At 40.0% G+C, this 14734-nt stretch overlaps 1 long non-coding RNA gene across 1 annotated transcript; it reads right to left on the bottom strand.

Moving 5' to 3' along the window:
• Positions 1-10244: 10244 nt before the first annotated feature.
• On the bottom strand, positions 10245-10632 carry LOC108259094 (uncharacterized). The gene is made up of 3 exons (XR_008397173.1): positions 10548-10632; positions 10386-10433; positions 10245-10310 (listed from the first exon to the last, which is right to left on the bottom strand). It is a non-coding gene; the product is annotated as an uncharacterized LOC108259094 (long non-coding RNA).
• Positions 10633-14734: the final 4102 nt, after the last annotated feature.

Genomic DNA, 14734 nt, shown 5'->3' with positions numbered 1-14734 from the left:
AACCTGTACCACCTTCTGACAATGTTATGGATGTTATTCCTCAGGTACAAACTAAAATTACCATAAAGCCTTTAGTTTCAGTATCATCAGCTTCTAACTATAGACCAAATGTTATTCTCTTAAGCTACTCCAGCTAGCTAAAGTTAACACAGAAGTTTATTGGTAGCTCGATAGAGGACCTAACTGAAAGAAGGTGAAATAAATGTGTAATTGACTGTGTGTTACAGGCTCAGAACTCCACTGCCAATAGCACAAGCATCCATCAAGTCAAGCCTCACCCTAGTACACACAGGGCTACCCAGCTGCAGAGTGAATCACATCTGTCTGTTTGTATGTCCTTGTTGCTTATGTTACACAGTGTATGCTCCAAACTGTCAACGGCTGCTTCACAAACCACATCCTACTCTACCAAACTATGTGTTAGCTTGCTAGATTAGGGATTAGCACACTATTATTGAACCCTGCCTGTGGCTACCACCCAGACTGCTAGTATACAAAAAAACGTGTCAAAACAGAATCCTTTTAGGAGTTTGTGTTAGCCTGCTACTTAGTTACCTGAACATTTCCTGTGGCTGTGTTAAAAACAGCATCCTGCTTCTGTACTGTGGTGCTCTATTATTTAGAATAGTGAAATGCAGTTTGGAGCAGTTTTTGTAGTACTAATAAACTCTAGCCAGCTAGTTAACACACTGTAAAAAAAGAAAAGTTAACTTAACATTTCAAGGCAACTTTCTGCTTTCTGAGTAATTTAAAAAAGCTGTGCAGAAAGTTGCCTTCAAATTCTAAGTTAAATCAACTTTTCTTTGTTACAGTGCATTTAAGTATCTTTCACCACAAATGTATGATTTTGACCTACTACATAGCACAATTGAATGTGGTTAAGGATGCAGGCTTTGACTGTGTTAGATTGACACTCTTTGGATGACATCATCTCATTGCATTTTCTGTATGTAGGTTTCTAGAACATGCCGGAAGTGATAGCTAAAAAAACCCAAAGTACAGTCACGGACTCAGTTCCAGCTGTAGTTTCGGATGCAGTTCCCACTGGACTAAAAGCTGTACCACCTACAATTCCAGCTGCAGTTAAAGCAGTACCACCTACAATTCCAGTTGCACTTAGTAAAGAAATACAGACTGTGAGTATAAAAGCAGTACCAGATGCAGTACCAACTGCATGTAGGAAAGAAATACCAACTGCGGATATAAAAGCAGTACCAGCTGCAGTTCCAGCTGCATGTAGGAAAGAAATACCGTTTGCGGATATAAAACCAGTACCAGCTGCATGTAGGAAAGAAATACCGACTGCAGATATAAAAGCAGTACCAGTTGCATGTAGGAAAGAAATACCGTCTGCGGATATAAAAGCAGTACCAGCTGCAGTGACCAGCTGCATGTAGGAAAGAAATGCCGACTGTGAGTATAAAAGCAGTACCAGCTGCAGTACCAACTGCATGTAGGAAAGAAATACCGACTGCGGATATAAAAAGCAGTACCAGCTGCATGTAAGAAAGAAATACCGACTGCAGATGTAAAAGCAGTACCAGTTGCATGTAGGAAAGAAATACCGACTGTGAGTATAAAAGCAGTACCAGCTGCATGTAAGAAAGAAATACCGACTGTGAGTATAAAAGCAGTACCAGCTGCAGTACCAACTGCATGTAGGAAAGAAATACCGACTGCGGATATAAAAGCAGTACCAGCTGCAGCAACTCCAGCACCTATGAGAGATGAGCAGCTGACACACAGCAACCCCAGGATACACATGTACCAGTGGAGCCAACACACACACACACACACACACACACACACACACACACACACACACACACACACACACACACACACACACACACACACACACACACACACACACACACACACACACACACACACACACACACACACACACCAATAACACAACATTCTGTTTGCTTAATACTGCAAAATATTACATAACCATGGAGTATCGGCTCAGTGATGTAGTGAAACCAAAGAAGAAGAAAAATAGGGTTGTGGGTTCGAATCCCACCTTCACCCTGTGTGTGCTGCATTTGCATGTTCTCCTCTTGCTTCTGGGGTTTCCTCTGGGTACTCTGATTCCCTCCCTCAGTCCAAAGACATGCACTGTAGGCTGACTGGCATTTCCAAATTGTCTGTAGTGCTTGAATGGGTGTGTGAGTGTGTGCGCGATTGTGGGCTGTGATGGGTTGGTACCCCAAGTCCCGTCGGATAGGCTCCAGGCACCCCGCAACCCTGTGTAGGATAAGTGCTACAGAAGGTGAATAGATAATAATAATATCCTATGTTCCAAGACTGCTGTGCCTGCACCGAGTCAGAAGCCACTAACCATCTACATGTTGGAGTCAGCTGATGTGGATGAACAGATCAGGATGCTTTGTGAGTCTCACACTCATATGCAAACACACACACAAATACACTTCTGCTCTGCACATTCCTTATGACTTGGGAAGTGTTTCCTTAAATAAAGCAGTTCATACAGTAGATTCCTACCTGCTTGGAGCTTGAGCCCCATCTGTGTTACATGACTGGATGGCAGGAACCGTTAACTTCACCCCTACAGAAAACATTTACTTCTATAGATAGGAAATCAAAAAAACCACAAAGCAGCATCTCTCACTCTCACACATGTCTTACTCTCTCTTTCTGTCTGTCTCTCTGCAGATGAGTACGTGTTAGCACTGGTGGAGGAAATCCACCCAACTCAAGCTAAGGACATCACCTGGAAGGTAACGCAAGGCGAGAACAACTATGACCTGCTAAATATGATTGGGGACCCCAAGCTTCTGCGCTTGGGGCATTTGTATTTTTGTTTTCTCCTTGAAGGAGCTGAGTGCTTCCTGAGGCTGGGGGGGAGTTCTTTGCTGCACCTTTGGCTTTATTTAATTAAGGGTTGTCATTATTGCTGTGTTTATTTGCAGTGAATTTTGTGGGTATGATTCTGATTAGTGGGGTGCTTTTCCCTTTTGTATAGCTGGTGCTGTCGTACTAGCCTGCTCTTCATACAGGAAGCCTCAGCCCTCCTATGATTATTGTTAACTTGTGACTGTTAATTTGACCAATGCCTGACTGTGTTGGATGTTTCTTTTAAAATAATTCTTGGCCAGTCTTTTTAACTTCAAAATAAAATGTATTTTTATATGGAAACCCATGTCTCTTGCCTGTTCTAAGTGGAACGTACTTGCGTGTCTTTATTTGGGTTTTTTCCCCGTTTTCTCGGGGTGGCGTAGTTGGTACGAAACCAGCGAGCCACATTGCCACAAGTGGTGTAGTTGTAGAGCGAAACGAGCCACATTGCCACAAGTGGTGTAGTTGTAGAGCGAAACGAGCCACATTGCCACAAGTGGTGTAGTTGTAGAGCGAAACGAGCCACATTGCTACACATGGCGTAGTTTTTATTTTCCCCGTTTTCTCGGGGTGGCATAGTTGGTACAAAACAAAACGAACGAGCCACATTGCTACATAGACGAGACAACAGCTGTCACAAACAAAGCCCAGATCTGTCATTTTGCATTATGTGGCTAAAAGTGAGGTGGCCTGTGAAGTGAGGGAGGCGTTTTTGGGATTTGATGATGTGTGTTTCGTGAGAAATGTGTTTCTTATTGTGGGGTGCCACTAGGATTTCTGGGCCCTCTGGCTAATTTGTACTCTGGGCCCCAAGCCCCCAACCCCTAATTATTGTAAAAACAATCATTATCAATAAGCATAAGAATTATTGCATATTCAATAATAGATTATAAAGAACTAAATTTTTACAGTTTATTCAATTAACTGATATTATGCATTTATAACTATATACAATTATTTAATTAACACCATTGTACTCTTTCTCTCATACACAGATACTATAGAAACTCTGGGTGTCTTTATAAGCTGTTGACTTGTAATTTCTTATTCCCCAAGTACCAAGAACAATGAACTTTACTATTATTACTATTATTAAGGGTTCAAGCCTGAAAGGCTGAAACCCTGTTGTATTTGTAAGTATTTTTATTATTCTTTTTTAAATGATGATTATTATTATTCGGCCCTAAAACTTATCGTTTTAGGAAGTAGGCGTGGCTAGTTTAACGTAAATGGCTATAACTCTTGAACGAAATGAGATCTTCACCAAATTTAGCACGCTTATGTCTGAGGACAACCTTTGGTGTCCCAGAGAAGTTGGCACAGTTTTGCGACATGGTGGCGCTATAAAACCAAAAAAAAATTAAATTGGCTGTAACTATGCAACCGTTGAGCCGATTGACTTCAATATTACCATACAGTGTCTTTCTCTCAGTTGTCATCACACTCTATGAAGACATTCACGTACGTTGAAAACATGGTCGCCATCAGCCAATCAGATTTCAGTAGTTATTAGACAAGGTTACCAATAGCTGAATGGAATGAAACTTGGTAGACCTATTTGACTTGGTCTAAGAGTGAAATAAAATTTCCTGCAATAGGAAAACACTTTGGACATGTTAGATCAATAGTTATCAAACAAAAAAAAAAAGTACAATTCTCTTTACTCTCTAAATCAATAATTATTAACAAAATGTGGATCTTCACCCTTTGGATAGCTGTAACAAGGTCATTTAGAAAATGGGCTTGGCAAAATGTACTCAAAAGCCTAAAAATCCTAAACGTAAAGTCAAAACTTCACGAAACTAAGTGGTCACGTGTAACATATAATTCTAAAGAACCCTGCAAACTTTTATTGAGCTTGGACAGTAGGTGGCGCTATAACCGTTAAAAAGCTTTTTTCTTTTCTTTTTTTTAAAAAAAAAAACAACAACATTTATTTCCTTAGTAAATTGGCTGTAAATTGCCTTTTTCATCTCTCATCTACAGGTTTGCAAAAGAATACATAATGCCTTTTAGACATGTGCTTAAAGGCCTTAAAATGTGGGCTTGAGAAAGTGTACCCAAAAACCTATAACTCCTAAAGGAATGCTTAGATCTTCCGAAAAGTACGTAAGCTCATGTGACATATGACACTGAACAAGCACACACAATTTTATGTAGATCGGCCAATAGTTCTCTCCATAACAGTAAAAAAGGTTGAAAATTACCATTCTTATGGAACTTTCACTGAAATTACCATTATACCCACTAGATGGCAGCAGAGTACCACGCTTTGCTCATTCTGCTCAATAATATAGCTCTTTTCACAATATAGGTTTTTCTTTTGAAATCATATTTAGACATTATAAAATAATTATAATAACATTACCAATCACATTTCGTCAAGGTCTATCACTTCATTTGTTCATTTGAGGTATCAGGGTTTGCAGTTATATCCCATTAATTACAGTGAGATTGGGAAATTATGTTAAAAACGGGAGACCTGAAGTAAGCATTTTCTTATCTATCAGTTATTTCAAGCACCTAGATCAACAACAAAATGTGTGTGAAACCTGAAAATAGTATTATAAAGGGGAGTCCTGGAATAAGCGTTTTTTTTTTTCTTGTCATTCCTAATAGGATGGCACAATATTAAGTAATAACCTTTAACGTCTTTAACGGCCCTAAATGGCTTGAACACCAATAATTGCTGCTTCCAGCTAAATTTAGGGGTTCAAGCCCGAAAGGGTGAAACCCTATTGTAATTGTAAGGATTTTAATTATTATTATTATTATTATTATTATTATTATTATTATTATGTAAAACTGATCGTGCAGACCAAATTGTCAGGCCTAGAGAGCTGAAACTTTGAGAGACAGTAGTACTACAGTGTCACGTTTCAGTCCGATCGGCCAGATGGTGGCGCAATGGTGAGCATGTTTAGAAAAATGGCCATAACTTTTGAACTGTTTAATATAGACTCAAGTGTGTTATATTTATGGAATCCTTGGGACCAGATGAACAAAACTCTATTATATATAGGAGTATATCTCCTATTTCATTTCCGCCTATAAGAATTTCCCCCATCTTGGATTTTTTGTAAAACCTACTTTTGCAAACTACTCCTAGGTTTTTCATCCGATCGGTACCAAACCAGTGCCAAATGAATCTATGGAGTCTCAGTATCAAAATAATCAAAAACAGTTTGAACTTTCAACTTGAGGTAGCTAGGGTATGTGAAAACACAGGAAGTAAGCATGGCCACTTTGACGTAAATGGCTATAACTCTTGAAAGAAATTAGATATCTTCCCCAAATTTGGCAGGTTTATGTGGGAGGAGAATCTATTGTTGCCCAATTGGTGGCGCAATAATACCGAAAAAACATGAAAGTGGCTGTAACTGTGGAACCGTTGATCTGAATAACCTAAAATTTGCATACAGTTTCTTTGTCTCAGTTGCCATCACTGTCTATGAGCATATTTACGTATGTTGAAAAACATGGCCGCCATCGGCCAATCAAATTTCAGTAGCTATTGCTCTGTGTGCTTTTACAGTTTCTCAGACCCATTGAATTTGTCTGTGATACACCAACTTCATGTGGCTTGAGAGAGTGACAAATGCCAGAGAGAGAGAGAGAGAGAGAGAGAGACAGACAGACAGACAGACAGAGACAGACAGACAGACACGCACATGCGCTTTGTGTTATGTTTGTGTGTTTTTTTCTCTGTTTGAGTTTGGTTTATTATTCATGTTTATGTTCAGCCAGGTCCCACCTCCTCCTTGCCCTTCTTTAAAGTTTGTTACACTGGAGCTTCCAGCTTACCCTTTATCGCTCTCTCTCCCGCTGATTAACCAAATCAATGCCAGGTGTGCATCCTCACAACCTGGCTTCTCCCTCCTCCTTGTCACAGGGGGCAATTAGTTCTTCACACTGGTGATAGGTGTTGGATGACTTTTTTATTTATTTTTTTTACTTCAATAAAATAAATAAATAAATAATACTATGTCGTGTGTTTACATAGGATGCCTTTTTTTATGTTGTATATCATTTGAAGATCTATTTAGTATGAGATACAGTGCATCCGGAAAGTATTCACAGCGCTTCACTTTTTCCACATTTTGTTATGTTACAGCCTTATTCCAAAATGGATTAAATTCATTATTTTCCTCAAAATTCTACAAAAAATACCCCATAATGACAACATGAAAGAAGTTTGTTTGAAAGCACATGTACATAAGTACTCACAGACATTTTGTGTTGTGTTGCTTCTTAAAGGATTATTACATATACAGATGATTAAAAAGAATCACAAATAGGCTGCAATAAGAGCAAATGAAAACCTTTATTAACATAAACTATATAAGCACTATATAAAAACTATTTACAGCTGTAAAGGAAAGGAACAGAGTGATGGGGATAGGGATAAAGTACTAAAGGGATGAGTATTGAGGGATGAGGGATTTTGCACCGGTTCTTCAGTCCTGGGCTCTGTGTAGACCTGTTAATGAAGAAAAAGGTTTTTTTTAAATACGAAGTTAATTGAAAATAACAAAATCAATTTATACTTACTAGTGGAGAGCTTGAGCAATGTAGTGAAAAATAGTGATGGAAAAGAACAAATATGAAATGCAACAAGAGGAAGAAAAGATGAATTTTGGCGGTCTAATTATAGCAATAATAAAAATTTTTAGCCTTATTAATGTTAAAAGAGATAGCAGGAACTGACGAACATCCCACAATGTCAATTGTACATTAAACGAGATAAAAGCGTGAAGAGGAAGGGAGGATGGGGTGGCAGAGGGGTGGATAGAGGCAATGGCATTGCTCAGCTTCTCCAAAGTGTCCATCATCAGCTGGACATGCTGCCTGAGGAGCCGTGAAACCACTCAATAAGGCCGCTGGGTTGCTGTAGAGTTCCCGGTGCTGAGAAAACAGTACTTCACAAAGCACTGTAAGCCGATCCTATTGACAAATTTCACACACACACACAAATCCAACACTGAGTTAAAGATACAATGCTGAGAATTTGTGTATCGTGGCATCAGAAGATATTCGACACTTACAATAAGTACAGCTCTGCTGCAGGCTCCCACACGCCCACGTCCCACATGCTGATGAGAGCAAACAGGCACTCCAAGAATCCTCCCTCAAACTTCAGGAATATCAGGGTTAAAAGTATGGAAAATCAAAATGAGATAAAATCGACCATGGTCTGAAACTACATTAAAGCATCACTTCTCCTGATAAGACACTTACTGCCTCAGGTGTTGAGCCGTTCCCAAAGTAGCCGAAGAGAAGCAGCTCATAAAACACATCCAGGAAGTTGTAATGGTAGAGCTGGACAAAGGAGAAAAGTTCCAAAAAGAAATAGGCTTTACGTATTGGAGTCGTGTTTTCTAAATAATCAAAAACTTTTAGATAAGAAAAATCTGTCATTTTACACAGGAATTTGTGAGCTTACCTGGGCCCCGAAGAGCTCTGTCATAATCAACTCCTGATAGGAAGGCTTTCTCAGGAATCGAACCAAAGACTCATAGGCCAGGTGCACACGAAATACATCCTGTTAAAACAAACAAAAGAATCACTATAACTCACTCTGGCTATGGTGTTCAACATGGCTACTGATTTTAAACCCTAACGAGAAGCAGTATGTAAGCCTAAGTGTGTCCAGTACTCCACTAACGTTACACACATGATGTACTAAATGGGTCAACTTTCCAAGTATTGCATTTCCCAGAGCCGTCTTCATCATACATTTTATTTGAATATTTGTCCTTAATTCTTAGCATGCTGTGATTATTAAAATACAGAAAATTTGCTATTAATTCTAGTCATTCCAATAGTTACTGTATGTACACTGCACTTTGTTAAAATGTATGCTAATGCAGTTTTCTTCACTGCCTAATTGCCTGTTGCTGCTTCTAGATTTAACCACTAAAACACTCAAAAAGTATTTTACACAACAGTGAAACAGTCCATCATCATTCTGAAGTCACCTGGTTGTTAGCTGGTGCCAGACGCATCACAATCTTCTTTCCAACCACAAACGAAGTTCTGGTTGTGGATGCTGGCAAGCAGAGTCTGAAAATAAGACAACACACAATATAAGTTAAAGCAGAGTGTAATGTACCTGAGTAACAACCACAGCTAAACAAAGGTTTTACTCTCAGAGAACGCCTGACGGAGAGCACGCAGCTTCAGTCCGATGTCTGTAACCCCTCTGTCTGAAAGATGGTAGCTAAGAAACAACAGGTGTAAATGCTTAGTGTATGTTAAACATGCATTACACCATTAAACTGTGAAGAGGATCATACATTACATAATAAATGGCACCTCCATCTCATCTGGCATAAGGCCGTCCTCAGTCTCCTGCGAGCAAAATTAGCAATGAATCATTAAATCTCCCACAGTAAATTTTACAGACGCACATTCAGGGGAAAAGCAGCATAGATACACATCGGGTCTGAAACATGGCATTACCTCCCAGTCTGGTCCACTCTCTGAATGTCTACAAAAGTAGACACTGCAGACAAATGTACAACAGAAAAAATTCCCCAAAATTATTATCTACATATACACATCATGACAGCATAATAAATTTACCACATATTCCTCAAGTGGCACTGTGACAGTCTCCATGTGGTGACAGGAAATGATTTCTGTAACCACCCCAGATACACCCTTAAGAGAACAATATAAAGTGAGCAAAATTAGTCACTTCAATTAACAAAGGTTTTGTGATGCTACAATGAATAATCTCTTACCTGTATGCCAGTGGAACAGTCCTTGGTTTCGGTATAATAAGGGAATCCGTGCAGATGACAATTAGCTGAAACTCAAGATTTATTTCACATAAATGCTCCTCTAATAATCAGTAATATCAGTTCTCTTCATCAGAGTAATAAAGACTGTGATTACCTCGTGGTTCAACCAGCATGTCTTGGTGGTTATAAACCAGCAGAGCCGACTCTCTGGACCCCTCATCATTCTGAGGAAGTACCTTAAAATGTCCACTGACTAGAAATAGAAAAAACAAAAACAAACATTAGAGCTTGAAAAGAAGAGTGTGTGTGTGTGTGTGTGTGTGTGTGTGTGTGTGTGTGTGTGTGTGTGTGTGTGTGTGTGTGTTTTTGTATATCTCAGCTGCAGCACTGTACAATACCCCAGACTGCTGGAAGCTGAAGGAGTCTTCAGAGAAGAACTGAACATCGCTCCAGGTGCTGCTCATCTCACCGGCACTGAGAGGCTGTGGAAAGTACAGCACAAAGATCAAAAGTGCTTCATATCATAACAGTTTCATACCAACACATCTAACATTCTGTCACTTTCTACACAGTAGAAACAACTTTGGAAAATTTTGTAATTGGCTTTAGTAAATAAATTAAAGGTTTGGTTACCAGAACGACAGCTGAAGGGTCATGGTGAGGTTCAGTGGTAAGCAGCTGTAGGTTTGTCTCAACGAACTTAACACACACACAATCACAATTAGTCACAGCAAGTAACAAAATTTTGTTATGCCACTACGAATTATCCCTTACCTCTATGCCAGGGAAACAGTCCTCAGCGTTGGTAAAATAAGGGAATCCCTGCAAATAACAATTAGATTAGACTCAAGATCTACAACTGCATTTCACAAAAGCGCTCTTCTAATAATCATTAATGTCAAGTCTCTTCATCAGAGTAATAAAGACTGTGATTACCTTGTGATTCAGGCGTTGTATTTCTGTGGTTTCCAACCAGCAGAGTCGACTCTCTGTACCCCTTATCATGCCAAGAAAGTCTCTCCTCATGTCCACTGACTAGAAATAGAGAAACAAAACGAAACATTAGAGCTTGTAAAGAAAAGAGAGAGAGTTTTTTTTGTGTGTGTGTGTGTGTGTGTGTGTGTGTGTGTGTGTGTATCTCGGCTTTAGCACTGTACAATATCCCAGACTGGAAGCTGAAGGAGTTTGAAAAGAGGAACTAAATTGCTCAGCTCATAAGATCATATCATAGCAGTTTCATACTAACAAAACAACTTTAGAAAAGTTTGTGATTGAATTTAATAAACAAATAGAAGGTTTTTATACCAGAACAACAGCTGAAGGTTCTTGGTGATGTTCGGTGGGCAGCAGCTGCAGGTTTGGCTCAACAACCTTAACACACACACACACACACACACACACACACACACACACACACACACACAATAGCAGCCTACAGGTTACAAATGTAGTTAAATTATTTCTTTCTAACTGACACATACCTGGAGGACAGAGGGAGTAAATATCGATTCTTCCAGCACATCCTCAGGCTCTGTAATAAATTACTGTTATTTGACTCAGAATTACATTTACAACCAATATTTCTATCATACATTTAAAACCAACAGTCAGATTTATTATTTAGTAACATTAGGATAAATATTATATTATGTTGAGACCTTAAAATGGGTAGTTTTCAAGTGCACCAGCATTCAGCTAAATATTCTATTGTATAATTCTTGTTTATGCATTAATAAGAAATAATATTTGACCAGATACTCATTAAAATGTTTAGCTCTGCTCAATACAATTTTGACTTAATGTTAGCTCCCAAGATAAGTAGCCAGGTTTGTTAGCAGTGTAGCTAATGCTAGTCCAGAGTTTCCACAAACACACAGATGTGTGTTTGAGAGAGTACAGGTGACATGATTAAACTCTCTAAAACAGGGATTTCAAACTCAATTTACCTGGGGGCCGCTGGAGGTAGAGTATGGGTGAGGCTGGGCCGCATCAAGTATTCCACAAAAAAAGGATTTCAAGTATTCCAAAAACAGTACAACCGATCCAATCTTCTTAATCTTTAGTAATAACTATTCAGAACATGCAGAACATGAACGGTTCTTCAGAACATAGGTTTCTCTTACTTCCTCCTACTTCTTGCTGCCAGAGACTTGGCAGCGTTTCCTCTTACACAGCTGAGCCACATTTGGCTTGAGGGAGGAAGCAACTGAGACCCTCAGTATGGCTCGAAGATGCTCATCTGTAAGTCTGGACCTGAACTTTGATTTATTAAAGTTCATAGTGGAGAAGAGCTTTTCGCACAGATAGGTGCTCCCAAAAAGGCACGTGATTCGCTTGAACATCTTGGAAAGCTCAGGGAACGTGGGGGGCAATTCTCTCATAAATTGTAAGCTTGTCTGTTTTTCCACTCACCTCCTTGAACTTGGCTTTGAGTTCAGAACTGCCCGGCAGGTCAATTAGCTCCAACTGAACCACAGGGGGGGCATCTTCCACATCGAAGGAGAAGGGGTCAGCAAAAATTTGAAACGTGGCTCTGTGTGTCTTGAAGTCTGCAAACCTGTGATCAAATTCTTCCTGTAGCTTTAGAATGGTATCAGCATACTTCTCACCACTGAATGGTGTGCCTGAATCCATGAGCGCCTTGCATGCTGGGAAATGGCAGAGGTTTGTCTGAGAAAGCTGGGCTTTCCATAACACAAGTTTTGTGGCGAATGCTCTGACACTGTCATATGCAACACTGACAAGCTGGCCCTGGCCTTGTAACTTCTTGTTCAGTACATTCAGCTCCTGTGTGATGTCAACAAGAAAAGCTAAGTCCATTAGCCATTTGGGATCACTTAGTACAGGAACAGCCATCCCATCCTTATCCATGAAGGCTTTCACTTATGCTCTCAACTCAAAAGACCTCTTCAAGACGTCCCCCCTGCTAAGCGAACGTACCTCGGTGAAGTAGAGCACATCCTCATATGCTGACTCTATTTCCTCCAAAAAGGTGCAGAACTGCCGGTGCTTTATGCCCCTGGATCTGATATGGTTGATGCATTTCACAACGTCAGACATCACATTGTCAAACTTAAGGCATTTGCTGCAAAGGGCCTGCTGATGGATAATGCAGTGCAAAGCAATGGCCTCTTCCACACAATCCTCTTTCAGTTTTCCTTGAACAAGTGCCACCAGTCCATTTCTCCTCCCTGTCATTGATGGCGCTCCATCAGTTGTTATTCCAGCAAAACACTTCCATAGTAAGCCGGCATCCACAATGGCATCACACAGCTGGTGGAATATCTCCTGACCGGTGGTCTGGCCATGCATTGGAATTACTGTGAGCAAATCCTCCATCACTTCAAAATTGTCATCAACACCACGGACATATATTGCGAGCTGCGCAGTGTCAGTGACGTCTGTGCTCTCATCAAGAGCGACTGAGTATGAATGGAAATGTCTAGCTTTCTCACGCAGTTGATCGTAAATGTTATCCGACAGGTCAGAAATGCGCTCTGCCACTGTGTTGGCTGAAAGGCTGATGTTGCTAAACTGACCTTTCTTTTCCAGACAGACTATACTTGCAGCCTGTAACATGCACTGTTTGATGAACTCGCCGTCTTTGAATGGCTTTCCTGCCTTAGCAATCATCTCACTCACCACGAAGCTAGCTTCGACTGCTGCATCACTCTCTTTGCTTGCTTTCTTGAAAAAATCTTGTTGCCTCAGTAGACATGTTTTAAGTTTGGCGACCCGGTCCTCTTGCTCATCTCCCTGGTATTTTGCATACTCCTTAGCATGTCTAGTTGAGTAATGACGTCTGATGTTATACTCCTTGTGCACCGCAACTTTATCTGTGCATATTAGACACGTCGGAATGCCCCTGTGCGCTACAAAAAAATATTCCGTTTCCCACGTCTCCTGAAATTGTCTGTGCTCATCGCCAACCTTTCTCTTCACGGCAGGTTCTGAAAAAGACATGACTGGGTGACCAAAAAAAACGTATTTGCACTCGGTAACACTCCCAAAACACATTTGAAGTGACCAACGTTGATAATTCGTGTTGTTGTCACGAGCCTGAGCTATGGTAGCCCACAAGTGTTAAAAAATATAAAACGCCCAGGGCAATGACTCACGCAGGTGCATGTGAGAAAAAGTTAGTGGGGGCGGGCCGCACTAACAGCAAGCTTTGATTTCAAGTAGGGGGCCACAAAATATCATTCCGCGGGCCGCAATTGGCCCTCGGGCCGTGAGTCTGAGACCCCTGCTCTAAAATCTCCTGTCCATCACCCAAATCTATATAAATATTATACTGTTATAGTTATTAAAACCTTTAACCGAGTTCAGCAAGCAAACCAGCTTTAAAATCACTATGATATTGTGTAAATGAAATAATGAGCTATAAGTTGACCAGGTAAATAACATTCACCTGTAACACAGTTTGTTAGCACGCTAGCTGGCTCATCACTAGACTCATCATGATTTAGTGTAAAACCAGTAAGCAGGTTTGGTAAAAGTGACTAACTATTGGGGTAAACATTATACTATGGAAATAAACTACCTTATTAAGCCAAGCTAATCAACTTGGCTAAGGATTTTAGTGTGTAATATAAACCAGTAGCCATGTTCGCTAACAAGGTAATTAGCATTATGCTAATTATCATCAATAGACACTGCTTCTTGTGAATTAGATGACATGACACTGTAACCTGAACATGATTTATTGTAAAAGCAGTGAAGCAGTAAAGTCACATGACTGACTGAAGCTTCTCTTACTTTGAGGAGCCAGAGTGTGGTCAAGAGGAGCGCTTCCTCTCCGCATGCGATAACCCGCACTATATATATATATATATATATATATATATATATATATATATATATATATATATATATATATATATATATATATATAACATATATATATATACACACACACACACACATATAATTAATTAAACATTTTGGAAACCTCTGCAATTACACCACTGACCAAGAGGAGTCAGTCGTTGTTGTCGCCCCCCAATTATACCTACCCTACCGACACCCCCCGCCCGCGCGCGCGCGCACACGCACACACAAACACACACACACACACACACACACACACACTTTGAGAAACACTGCAATGATTGTTTACAGTT

Source organism: Ictalurus punctatus, chromosome 1 (genome assembly GCF_001660625.3).
Source record: "Ictalurus punctatus breed USDA103 chromosome 1, Coco_2.0, whole genome shotgun sequence".
In the NCBI taxonomy this organism is placed as follows: Eukaryota; Metazoa; Chordata; class Actinopteri; order Siluriformes; family Ictaluridae; genus Ictalurus; species Ictalurus punctatus.
The sequence above is the reverse complement of the archived record's forward strand: the minus strand, read 5'-3'. Positions and strand labels throughout refer to the sequence as shown.